General features: G+C 39.0%; 1 protein-coding gene across 3 annotated transcripts in view; it reads left to right on the forward strand.

The window, feature by feature from the left end:
• Nucleotides 1-8980: 8980 nt before the first annotated feature.
• Nucleotides 8981-14008, forward strand: part of CC1H2orf88 (chromosome C1 C2orf88 homolog) — a 63966-nt gene continuing 58938 nt past the window's right edge. The window contains exon 1 of one of the 3 annotated variants that reach the window (XM_019838376.3): nt 8981-9092. The gene's annotated coding sequence lies outside the window, so the exon portion shown is untranslated. Of the gene's footprint in view, nt 9093-12930; nt 12954-14008 lie in introns of those variants that run through there. The other 2 variants (XM_045034146.1, XM_019838375.3) reach the window with 2 other exon arrangements.

The following is a 14008-nucleotide window of genomic DNA, read 5'->3' on the forward strand; positions in this document are numbered from 1 at the left end:
GTGCAGATGAATTAACAACCATGGGCAACCCTTGATCAATGAAGCATAGGCGCTAGAAGATAAATATTCCTCTCTTCTATCCTTTGAGTAGATAATTCTAAGGTGCATTCTGTCTGGCTTCTCAGAAGACCCTAGTGGATTGAGCCCCAGTTGCCCACCATTGTGATTGACTTGATAAAGCAGTCTTAAATGGACTCTGTTAAATTGGTTTCCCTCTTCTCAGTGTCACTCTTGCCAGTCCCCTACTCCTGTTCTTTGGGATTCTTTCCAAAGTAACTGCCTAGATACAAAACCATGAGGGAAGCTAGGAAGAAGCACCATGCTTTCTTCCTGACTTTCGTTTCTTTTTCTCCTTTCCTTTCCTTTATTGGGTAATCAAATTTGCTTCCTCTGTTCTGAAAGTTACTCATTCTAGGAGCACCTGGATGGCTCAGTTGGTTAAGCATCCAACTCTTGATCTCAGGTCAGGTCTTGATCCTCGGGGTCATGAGGCTGGGGTGCAAGCCCTACTTAAAAAAGCTTACTTTTTTTTTTTTTAATTTTTTTTTCAACGTTTATTTATTTTTGGGACAGAGAGAGACAGAGCATGAACGGGCGAGGGGCAGAGAGAGAGGGAGACACAGAATAGGAAACAGGCTCCAAGCTCTGAGCCATCAGCCCAGAGCCTGACGCGGGGCTCGAACTCACAGACCGCGAGATCATGACCTGGCTGAAGTCGGACGCTCAACCGACTGCGCCACCCAGGCGCCCCTAAAAAAGCTTACTTTAAAAAAAAGGAGAAAGTTACTCATTCTACTTTTACTCTCCTGGCAGTTACTTCAAAGTTACTAAAGTAGAACTATCTAAAGTTTATCAATATCTCAGTCTTTTCCCCAAACAAATAATCTTAACTGATTCTTAACACATTTTTACCTACATCTGTGCACACCAAGCTCCTATTTGTATGATTTAGCATTTTTATTCCAGATTCGTATTGGTCAAGTGGGCTTATTTGTAGTAATGGCTCATTTAAACAATTAAAGTACACAATTCTTTACTCTTTCACATTTATCTTACTGTCTGCTCCTGAATTTGTCTCTTTTTTCCTCTGGAGTTTGGGCTATAATAGTTATTTCAAAGAGGATGTATGGTAAACTTTCTGTAATATTTATTTCTCCTCACATTTAAAATATAATTTGGCTAGAAGTAAGATTCTAGGTTTAAATGTATTCTCCTTCTGAACTCTGAAGATATAGCTCCAGTGTTTTCTAACCAGTATTGCAGTTGAAAAGTCTAATCCCTCTGTGATTCCCGATTTTGAAGGTGATTACTTTTATTTCCTTTTTTTATTTTTATATTTTCTTTTTGCCTCTGGAAACATTTAGAATTTTCTTTGTCTTTGAAATTGTTTGTTTTTTTTTTAATTTTTTAAAAAATTTTATTTTAGAGAAAGAGCATGTGCGTGAGCAGAGAAGAGGGCAGAGGGAGACAGAATTGCAAGCAGGCTCCATGCTCAGTGTGGAACCTGATGCAGGGCTTGATCCCACAAGCCTGGGATCATGACCTGAGCTGAAACCAAGAGTCTGATACTTGACCAACTGAGCCGCCCAGGTGTCCCTATCTTTGAAATTGTTAACTTCTGTTGTCCTCTGAGTTTGTTATCTTTATTTCAAAATTCTCACCTTCCTTGGAGATCTAATTAATTTTCCCTTTAAGCTCATCTTTATTTTTTGGCACAGTGGATTGCCTTGGTTAGTGACATTTACCTTGAACAAAAGCCTAAACCTTGGCTTATGTTTCTCATAGGGTGTGTGTGTGTGCACACACATGCGCAGGTGTGCATGAGACAGAAGAGAAAAAAATGAGTGGAGAGGGAATGAGAAGACAGGGGAGGAGAGAAGAAATGCATGTGTACCTTAATCGGAGTTCCATTGTTCTATTTTCCCTTTCAGTGGCCCACTCCTCCCTTGGAGGTGTTCTCAGTCCCTCCACTGGAGGCACTGTTCATGTCTCAGAGCAAAGACCTTTATATTTTATTTCCTTTCTTGGTCAGGGAGTGAGGAATACAGGAAATGCACAGTTACACACTACCTCCTCTGACTTCCACTCCAGCTAGAATCAGGCACTATTCCTATCTTAATGCGGTTGTTTCCAGCTGATACTCTTGCTTTCTAGCTCCATGAAATCAATGTAATGGGTAATGTTCTAGGTCTGGGAGGTTCATGCTCATGCAGTGTGTGTGTGTGTGTGTGTGTGTGTGTGTTAATGCACAGCAAATGTCCCATATTGCAGAGCTTTTATTTCTCTACAAACCTGTAAGCCTTTAATGTTGGTCAAACTTCCAACATTAAAATGAAGAGGTATATTCTAGTTCTGGCCCCAGTTTGGCTGACTGACTATGATTGCCACTCCCAGTTTTAGGTTCCCACAGGAGAGTAAGAGGGGAAGAAGAATTTGCCATCAGCACTATCAACCTCAATCCGTATCTCTACTTCTACCTTCTGGCCCTTCCCTCTACCCTCACCACCATTTTCACTCTACATTGGGTTTATACTACCTTCTCATTCATAAGGAGCACTCACAAGGTTGGTTTCCATTGCTGAACATGGCTCTCGGTTTCATAAATTTCCTCCTCCCTCTTCTGGTCCTTTTTGGCCCACAGTTGGAGGTAAAGTGGGAGCCAGCAGCCTGAACCTGGTTTCCCATCTGGCAGAACTGGGTTTGCTTTATCTTTAAACTCTCATGTGGCTACTTAACTCTGTATGGGTGTATGTAGGTGGATTAATTTTTTCCCCCCAAGATGCCTGACCTGGTCTACTATAAACACATTCCAAAACTAGTTTATAATGGAAATAACACTGCAAGCTGAAGGCAGGCAGTACAGCCTAGTGATTAAGGGTGTGGGATGTGGGGTCAGATGACTAGGGTGCAAATTCTGGCTCTTGAGGTACACTGATGGTATGACTGAATAATTTACTATCTGTATATCGCTGTATATCTCCATATCTCAGTGTCCTAATCTCTAAGATGCAAATGGCTAATGCAGATCTTTTCTCCTGTTATTTTTCTTTACCAGGTGAGCTCTGTTACGGACTTTGCATGTAGGTGGCAGTCAGGTAGCAAGGGATATTGGAGCTGAAATATAGTGGTCCTTTAAAAGAAAAACATGCAAAACTGTAAATACAAAATTAGAGACAGGGCCTTGGAAGAGGCCTGTGCAGGTGAGGAGCACCCCTGAGCTTCACTGCAAATTTCCTCTGCTGCGATGGGAATGGTGCAGAAACTACTTTGGGGTTATTCTATAGTGTTATTGGGGGTGTATTTTTACTTAATATAGTCCCTGGCAGATAGTAAGCATGCAATCAGGGTTAGTTTTTATTATTCTTGGAGGAAACACACAGGGTCCTGTGTTGAAATAAGTGTGGGAATACTGCACAGTCTTTCACTCTTGGAGACTGATAATGCATGCTAACATATGTAATTGTAATACAATAATCGAAATGTGCAGATAACTCGGAAGCTTTGTCACTTTGTAGCCAATCTTGTCTTCTTCCCATGCTCACCATCTGCTGCTTCAAAAAACAAAACAAAACAGAAAGTCCAATCTAGTTTACACGTCCATCCAATATTTTAAATACAGTTGACCCTTGACCAACACAGGTTTGAACTGCAGATTCACTTATACACAGATTTTTTTACAGTACAGTGCTGCAAGTGTATTTTCTTTTCCTTCTGACTTTCTTAATAACATTTTCTTTTCTGTAGCTTTATTGTAAGATTACAGTATAGAATACAGATAACATACAAAATATGTGTTAGTTGACTATGTTGTTGGTAAGGCATCTGGTCAACAGTGGGCTATTAGTAGTTAAGTTTTGGGGGAGTCAAAAGTTACACATGGAATTTCGACTGTGTAGGGGGTTGGTGCCCCCAACCCCTGTGTTGTTCAAGGGTCAACTGTAGTTGTCTTAGGAAGTACTTGGGTTCACTTGCATAAAATGCCTAGTGTCTTATCTATCCTCTTCCTTCCACCAAGAAGGTCAGATGTCTGAAATAAGATATATTATTATTATTATTATTATTATTATTATTATTATTATATTAAGAGAGGTATGTGGCTTATATGACCAGAAGGCATGGGGATAAGATAGGCCTCTGGCATTCCCAGTGCTCTACCTTCGTTACCTCCTTTGCATGCTGGGCAGTCTGCCTGGTGGCTGAAGGAGGCTGCTGTTCCTTCTAGTTTAGGCAAAGGCCCTTGTGGGACTCACTGATGGACTCAGCCTCACTTTCAGCTCCTGATGATGCTAGGGACACGTACTCTCCAACTTTAACAGGAATAAGAATCACCAGGATAGCTTGTTAAAAATACAAATTCCTGGACCTCAGCCCCAGAGATTCGGAGTAAGTAGGCTTTAGGTAGAGCCTGAGACTTTAAATTTTTCAAAAATCTCCTAGGTGGTGATGGTGGTGACGCAGCCCATCCAGGGAGCATGCTTTGAGTTATCAAGGCTCCCCTTTGAAATCTGTGACTGCAATATAGCCCTATCTGAGAAGTCTACCCTGTAGCCAACTTCTGGCCACCTTCCCTGCATGGCCACTATTTAAAAGGATTCTCAGCCCAGAAATGTAACCTCTTGGCAACTCTCTATCTGATCATGCTATGTCAACATGTAACTGCTCCATGTCGGGGTGGGATGGGGTGAGGTGGGGCATTCTGAGAGAACTTTCTTCCAAAGTGGGGCAAGCACTGCTCCTTTACCTTCAGTATTTCCCTCACATACTGAGCATTCCTCCCCTCCCCATCGCCAGGTCAAAGCCAAGACAGCAGAGTGGTTCTCATGTCTGCTTTTCTCTCTGTCTACCTCTCTCCCCTGCACCTCCTTCCCATTAATTACCAGGCCTCAGAGAAGAGAAGGATGCTCATTCATTTCTCTTACACCATAATCTTCTGCTCAAAATCATTCAGTAGTTTCCCATCTCAGAATAAAAGACCAAATCCTCATGCAGACCTATAAGATCTTACATGGCCTAGCTTCTTGGTTCCTCTCTTATTCCAAAGCTCTGGCTCTTCTCCTATTGCCTCCTCCACTCAGTCTGGCCTCCTTAATGCCCCATTGATCCCCAGGGACACTGTTCTAGGGTCTCTACCATACCTATTAGCAATGTCTTGGAACACGGTTTGGGAAACACAGACTAGGGAGTAGTTAAATATTCCTCAAAATATAAGATACTGTCACTTTGTTAAGCTGAAAAGTAAGAGACACATCACTAAGCAGAACTCAAGGCACTGTCAACAAATCAATTCAAAATTGTCAAGACCTCAACTACAAGGAGATACTATCTCACACCTGTCAAATGGCTGAAGTAAAAAACACAAGAAACAACAAGCATTGGGAGGATGTGGAGGAAAAGGAATCCTCGTGCCCTGTTGGTGGGAATGTAAACTGGTGCAGCCACTGAGGAGAACAGTATGGAGGTTCCTCAAAAAATTAGAAATACCATATGATCCCATGATTCCACTTTTGGATATTTAACCAAAGAATATGAAAACAGTAATTTGAAAAGATATATGCACCCCTATGTTTATTGCAGCATTATTTACAAGATATGGAAGCAACCTAGGTATATATTGATAGATGAATGGATAAAGAAGATATGGTATGTATACACAATGGAATATTATTCATAAAAAGAATGAACTCGTCATTTGCAACAACATGGATGAACCTAAAGTGTATTATGCTAAGTGAGATATGTCAGTCCGAGAAAGACAAATGCCATGCAACTTCACTTATATGTGGAATCTGAAAAACAAAACAAATGAACCAACAAACAGTGCTTAAATACAAAGAACAAACTGGTGGTTGCCAAAGGGGAGAGTGGTAGGGGGGTGGGTAAAATAGGTGAAAGGGATGAAGAGGTTAAAAAATATTAAGACCTGAGTCTTACAGCTAGAAAAAATTAAGGTTGAAACTTAGTTTGGCTCCTTACTTGCTGTATATGACACCAGTAAAATTACTTAACCTTTCTTGTCCTTCTTTTACTTAAAATAAGTTATAGGCAGTCCTTGCTTTGCACGGTTCCGACATGTACACATTTCAGTCACCATCGTTTAGTTAAATTATACCAGTTTCCCAACAACACAGTTCAAACAGCAGTTACCACATGTAGTAACTGTGAGTAATTGCATAAAGTACAAACTTTGTTGCTAGCATTTCAGTCTCAAATTGCCATGTAAAATAATAGACGCACATTACGGTCAATAATCTATCACATCACCTTTTTCAAAGTCTGTCCCTGATTGGCACTGTGCACCTGTTATTCACTTCATGCACAGACCGCAAAGCCTGTATTGTATTGTCTCCTTGGCAGGGATAAACACATGTGACATTTTACAAAAATCGCTAACCAAAAGAAGAAATGAACTAAAAAAAAGATGAAATGCAGCAAAGAAATGAAAAGTGCTGATGCTAGAAATGAAATTGAAATCAAACATAAATGGAGTGAAAGAAGTAGCTGACCATGGGAATGTTAGCATTGCTGCCAGTGGAGAGCCCCTAGACCTGCAACCAGAGAAACAGTGAAGGCTGCTTAGCAACACGAGGAAAGTAATTATGAAGAAAAAGGGGAAGACATCCCAGAGCGAGACGCTGGCAAGAAACTTCCCGCTAGGGGCCCTGGGTGGTTCAGTCTGTTAAGCGTCCAACTTAGGGCTCAGGTCATGATCTCGTGGTCCGTGACTTTGAGTCCCACCTCAGGCTCTGTGTTGACAGCTCGGAGCCTGGAGTCTGCTTCGGATTCTGTGTCTCCCTCTCTCTCTGCACCTCCCCCACTTGTGCTCATGTGTGCTCTCTCTATTTCTTCACCTCTCTCCCTCTCTCTCAAAAATAAATGTTAAAAAAATTAAAAAAGAAACTTCCCACGAAAGGAAGTCTCAGTGATATGTCATGACATTGATAAAGGATAAGCTGATCCAGACTGAGAACAGATTATGTCCATTTGCCAAAGAGTAAGAAAGACGCTGGATCCATATTGTAAGATACATGACAGGCAGAAGGAAGCTGGAGTTGTTCAGACTACTCTCCATAAGTGTTTATAACTTAGTGTTTATAACTAAATCTCAATAAGAAATAAAATACTTCAGTTCTATATGTTTCTAATGTTTTAAATTACAGTATACTAATTTACTAATTTTATAAATTTTTAGATTTCCTCACATATTTAGAATCTAACAATAAGAGAATTTTAAAAGCTTTGACAAAACGTTTTTAAAATCATGGACCATTGTAATTTTTCCCATTGATTATTAGACTCTCTGCACACTTTCAGCCTGCACATTTTTATAGTCCTGTATTATCTACCATGCAAAGGGAAGACTACCTGGATAGTAAAAGAATTTACCTTACAGGGTTTGGGAACAGATTAAATGAAACTGTGTGGCAAGCACTGACTGTGTGGTCTGGCCTGCATTAGGCTCTAAATGAATGTTGTCTATTTTATGGGATTGTTCCCAGTTGCTTTATCTTGTAGGAATTTGGGAGAATTATAGATATGTATGACTTATTTTAAATTATAATTGGGTGATTTAGTATCATTGGAAATATTTTAAAAAATGTATTCCAAACTAAATAACTAAGAATTTCCTCCAAAAGAATTTGTGACGGCTATTTCCTGCCTCCCCACCCAAAAACATCCACAAAACTTATGAGTCATCCATGGAAGGAGAATACAACATTTAGGAGCACTTCCATTAGATAAGGAATCAAAAGGATTCAAATACATTACAAATAAGACATTATTGTTTCATTTCCTTAGTATTATTATTATTTTTTGTCCATCCCTGGGTTTTCCCTTTAAAAATAAAAAGTGTCCAGGCACCTGGGTGGCTCAGTCGGTTAAGCATGTGACTCTTGATTTAGGCTAGGCTACAGTCATGATCTCGTGGTTCATGAATGCAAGGCCTGCATAGGGCTCTGTGCTGACAATGTGGAGCCTGCTTGGGATTCTCACTCTCCCTCTCTCTCTTCCCCTCCCCCATTTGTATGTTCTCTATCAAAATAAATAAAATAAAATAAAAAATAAAGAGTGTAAATTTCCTTTAAAAATATGGTTTTGGGGCGCTTGGGTGGCTCAGTCGGTTGACTGACTTTGGCTCAGGCCATGATCTCTCAGTTCGTGAGTTCGAACCCCACTTTGGGCTCTGTGCTGACAGCTCCGAGCCAGCAGCCTGCTCTAGATTCTGTGTCTCCCTTTCTCTCTGCCCCTCCCCTGCTGGTGCTCTGTCTCTATCTTCCTCAGAAATAAACAAACGTTAAAAATTTTTTTTAACTATGGTTTTAGAGATAAAAGAATGCACATTACCTGAAGCCCATTTGGGGAATTACTCGCGGAAGTGCCCACAATGCTTACAGAAAGGGGGACTTTTCAAAGGGATCAGCACAAGGCCAATGGAGGTCTTATATGGGATCTTAGGACCCAAGAAAATCCTGGAAATGAAGAGAAGTGATGATGTACCTGTTATTTAACTGTTGATCCTATATTGAAAATAGCAGCTTAAAATACTCCAGAAATGATTTTTGTTGGTTACATGATCATGTGCCTTGTAGTGGAGGAAAGCTCTTAAGAGGCTGCCTGCTGATGAGTGAGCGTTTTTGGTTTTTGGTTTTGTTTTGTTTCGTTTTTGATGGGCAGTTTGTGAGGATTTTTTTGAGAGGGGGTAGGTGGTAGGGGAGCAATGTGTGAGTTTTGATGCTCTTGAAGAACACTGTATCTGTTACAGAATCTAGGTGGGCTGCTGAACTGATAAAGTGAGTGTGGCTTGTATCAGTTCTTGTCACCAGGGAGAAGTAGTATGTGCTCAATCGTTAAAATGGTTTACTGCCTGCAAACAGATATTCTTAAAGAAGCGGTTGAGCTAAGACTGCAACCTAGTGGTGAGTTTGTTATTAGGAAAAAAGTGGCTGCACTCATTATAGGCCATTATTTGAATTCAAAGTGAAAATAACTACAAAAGAGAAGTATGCTCTTGTCCTTCATGGGAAGACTGGTCTTCGAGGAGTGTTGTCCAGGGGCTAGAAATGGAGAGTGGATGACTGGAATCGGACGCCTGTGTAGGTAGCATTTTCTATCTTGTCTGAAACTTCTGCTCACTTCCCTGTTGGTCTCTTTAAAGATGAGGTAAAACCTTGCTGGGCCTGCCCTGGCTGATCTTCTCACACTAGTTGGACTCGTTTCTTCTGTTTACTGGTTTAATCCGTTCCATCTTAAGGTAGACTTTGACTTGCTTTTTGTTTCTGTGATTGAAGCGATTCGAATCCTACTATTCTTGAAGCCAAGTAAATATTTCGTGTAACATGATTCTAAGTATCATTCTCATTATTCTTTGACTCAACAATAATGTTGTTTTTTTTTACAGTCTGACATAGCTTTTATTTCTTAGAAATGCTTCTTACTCATTGTATTGATTACTATTTCATATTCTATTGTATTAACATGGAAAATTGATTGACAAAGCACCACTGAGGCTTTGTTCCTGTTAAAAGGATCGCTTCTCTTCATACAAAATGTGGAATATCCGAGAAATGTCTCTGTGTAAGAATTTGAGCCTTTTAATTATTGTGTATCTTGATCTCACTTTTAAAGTCTGCTTGTATCTTAATTTCCCTCATTTTTCATCAATCTTTTTTAAGCATATACTTAAAAATTAATTTAATTGTTTTTTGATTTTCATTGTCAAATCATTCTTGCTCCTTAGTACTCTAATTTTTAGTTCACTTATATAAAACCTTTCTTTTTATGTAGTTTTATTTTGTGCTCCTAAATGTTGGAGTATGGGAGTCTGTAGCATTGCCAAATGCAAAACTTTACCTGTGAATTTTTTTTTCTTTGTTTGCTCCTCCCAAATCTTTTTTTCTGGCAAAGCTGCTTGTTATTTGGGTATGAAATCTGGTTATTCTGTACATAATAAAATCAGTCTTGTGTTTTCATGAAGGGTGTCAATATATACTACCATTTGCTTTCAAATTCTTTCTCCACCTCAGGTCTTCTGCATTTAATTTAAGTGCGTCTTCAGAAAATGTCTTCATTCTTTCAAGTTTATGTGCTCCTAAATGTTGGAGTATGGGAGTCCGTAGCATTGCCAAATACAGATAACTCATGATTGCAAGCAAGATTCACTGCAGTAAGTTGACTGTAGGAAGCCCATCTCTGTCAGTGAAATGATGGCCTCTATAAAATTTAGAGGATTTTTTCTCTCCAGTGTCACCCTAATGAAACAGTTTTGTATTTTTGTGTGCTCTTTAAAACAACTTTCTACAAAGTACAAATTTGGACTTGATTTTAAATGCAGTGAACCAAGAAAGCTATGAAATCAACCACTCTGTAATCGATACAGAAATCAATGCTGTAATAGTAAATTATCTGAGAGAGCTTTCTCTTTTCCTAGCACTCATTTGGGATGTATCCTGGGAAATCTGTGACACAAAGATCATGGTGGCTGACATGGCAAAAGACAATTTCTACTAAAATAAAAGTTTGTGGGGCAAAATGCTTTTCTATAAATTAAAGAGCATAATATTGAGGGAACCAAAATAAATCCTTCCTCCCCCATGCACTTAATTATATTTTAGAAAGAGGAGACAAATTAATGAAACAGCATGACAGTTCTCAGAGCTATAGATTTTCAACAAAATTACTTATATAATGAAGCTATGAAAAATATATGAGGAGATATTTTTGAAGGCCCTCAAAATCTTTTTAAAAACAATAATGTCTTTAATAATTCAGATTTATTAATTACTCCAGAAGTAATATATTGAAAATGAGAGTACATTGCATACTGGAAAGTATCATTATATAATTAAAATTTTATTAACAGAAAATCATGTTGTATAAATATGTGTAAAAATACTATAGTAAATCGAAAGCATCTTTGCAGTGTCCTTTTAAAAAAAGCTGAATTTTTGAATAATTCCTGATTCTCATATATGAGAGAAACCCACAAAGTTTATTTTTCAGGTCTCAAAGAGCTATTTTATCTGGCATTCTAAATACATCTAAGAGAAATGTAAGGAATACTGTTTTCTTTTACATCCTTCTCTAACAACAAAAAGATATCTTTAGTTGGTGATTAATGTTATTTAAAGTCCATAGTAAAAGCTCCTGGATACATACTTGTTTAAGGGCAAAATAGAGTAGGTTACAGAACTACGACTTTAGGTAAGGGAAGATGAAGCAAACAGAATTTGGCCCACAAAATCACGGATGTGGAGAGGGCCAGAGTGGTAGGAAAAAGGGGGCAGTCAGTCAAGTGTCTAACTCTTGATTCCGGCTCAGGTCACGATCTCATGATTTGTGAGATCAGGCCCCACTTTGGGCTTTGTTCTGTCAGCACTTGGGATTCTCTCTCTCTGCCCCTCCCCTGCTCACCCTCTTTCTTTCTCTCTGTCAAAATAAACAAACATTTTTTTTAAACAAAGAAAGAAATGACACCAGAAGAACTGTCATGCTTTTTTGTTTTGTTTTTTAACTTTGTAGGCTTAAATAGATGATAGATGGCTAGAAAGAGAATATACCTACTCACTGTCCTGAAGTTTCTGATGGATTTGTGTATTTGGCCCAGGACATAGAGGCTTAGTGGAAGTCAGCTGGCCACATATCTCAGCAGCTTCCCTTGGCCACCAGAGCCCTTAAAAGAGGGATACACAACTTTTAATACTAGCTGCAAAAGGTAAGCCTTTTCAGATCCAGGAAGTTTTATTTTATCCTGTGCTTTAAAAAAAAATTTTTTTTAATGTTTCTTATATTTGAGAGAGAGACAGAGACAGAGAGACAGAGAGCAAGCAGGGGAGGGGCAGAGAGAGAGGAAGACACAGAATCAGAAGCAGGCTCCAGGCTTTGAGCTACCAGCACAGAGCCTGATGCGGGGCTCAAACTCACAGACCGTGAGATCATGATCTGAGCTGAAGTCAGCCACTTAACCTACTGAGCCATGATCTCAGGCTCAGTGATCTCAGGATAGGTGCCCCTATCCCGTACTTTTTGTACCAGGGACATACTTTACTATTTAAGAAGAACTTGGACAATATATGCCCTCATTGGAAAAAACAACTAAGACAACTACGACTCTCTGGTTCTCCAGCCTAACTCAGCAGCAAGTTCATTGAGAAGAAAAAGCAGAATGAATGCCCAGATCCACGAGTAGTGTCCTGAACTCCAGCTTTCTGAGGTCTCAGAAAGCCTATTTCCCCCCAAATACTCTTTCCTCCTTCAACCCCATATTCCTAAACCACTACCCAGAGCAATTAATTGATGGGATATAGAGACATGAATGGTGAATTTATGGATGATAAATCTTGCACAAGCTCAATACTTGCACAGGTTTGAGAGGGGTGGTAAATCTTAAAACTATCTAAATGTAGCTCTTATACTACTACAAAATAAAAATTCATGTGGAAAAAAGCACTATAAAGTTTATTCATTCCTCATGATCTGCAAGAAGATGATTCAAAATGGGGTAATTTTTTTTCCTAGCAAATTGTCTCAGTCACATTTTTTCCCACCTTACCTGTTTTAATGTTTAGGTAACACTGGATGGAATAAGTCTCAGCTAGCATTTCTGTTTGTACTTGCTGTTCAAAGTGTGGTATGTGGACCAGTAAAATTAGTACCATGTGAGGACTTGTTAAAAATGTAGACATATAGTCTCCATCCTATACCTACTAAATTAGAATCTGCATTTTTAAAAGACCCCTGGGTAATTCATAGCATATTACATTTTGAGAAATGCTGCTTTACGTAACTTAGGGTGGGTTACTGAATCTTTCCCCTTCTTGTTTTCTCTTTGGTCAAATGTGTAGGAATTTTAAGACTACAAGGAACCTATTATGAGGATTAGTGGTTTAGAGCATAGACTCTGGAACCAGCGTGGCTGAGTTTGATTCCCAACTCTGCCACTTACTGTGTGAACTTGGGTAAGTTATATAGCTGCCCTGTGTCCCAATTTCCTCATTTGAAAAAATAGGTATTATGTGATGGGTATTAAGGATGGCACTTGTGATGAGCACTAGGAGTTATATGTAGGTGATGGATCACTAAATTCTACTCCTGAAACCAATTTTATCAGATATGTTAACTAGTATTTAAATAAAAACTTGAAATTAAAAAAAACTTTAAAAAAAGAAAAATAGGGATTATAATCGTATGTACTTCATGAAGTTGTGAAAAATCGAATTTAACAAATGGAAGTATTTAGATTAGTGCTAACTTAGTACAGAATAGGTACATGTATCAGTTCTCATTATGACAACATTCTGGATTAACTACCATTCTAGAACATATGGAGATGCCAACTGACTAATTTTGAAAGATACTAGTGAGAGTTTTCCGTTAGTGTGTTTGGAGACTTGAGGAAAGGTCCATGGAGAAAGTGGGAATCTAGAATAGCTTTAGGGGATGATGAAATTTGGGGATGATTAGAGACAAAAAGCATTTAAGGGCATTCCAGGTGAAACAGGTTTAGAGGCAGGAATAAATACTTGGAGAGGAACAGAGGAAAGCAGGGAGGGAATCATACCTACTGGGTGCCAGGAATGTTGAAGAAGGTGTGGGGTGACAAGAGCGGGAGGCTGGTTAGGCATTTGAGAGGCTAAGATTAGATCTTCTTAATTCCAGACTAAAAAATGGGAGATAGATAGATGGATAGATAGATAGATAGATAGATAGATGGATAGAGGCGAACAGAATAAAATGATGCAGGAAAACAATAGACAGGATGGCTCAGTGGAAGAGAGAACAAAAGAAATACGAAGCAGGATTTGGTTATTAGACATGGAGAAAATATAGGGGAGGAGGCAATTATAGCTCCAGGATTTTAAGTCTGCGGGATGAGGAATGTGAAGGTGTTTTTAGCAAAAATGAGAATATTAGAAGCATAGGTGCTTTGAAGAAAAGATATGTTTGTTTTTTGAAGTGTTGAGTACAAAAGATGGAAATACATCCAATAAATGATTTGGCAGATGTAGCAGAC

The sequence above is a fragment of the Felis catus genome, chromosome C1 (genome assembly GCF_018350175.1).
Source record: "Felis catus isolate Fca126 chromosome C1, F.catus_Fca126_mat1.0, whole genome shotgun sequence".
In the NCBI taxonomy this organism is placed as follows: domain Eukaryota; kingdom Metazoa; phylum Chordata; class Mammalia; order Carnivora; family Felidae; genus Felis; species Felis catus.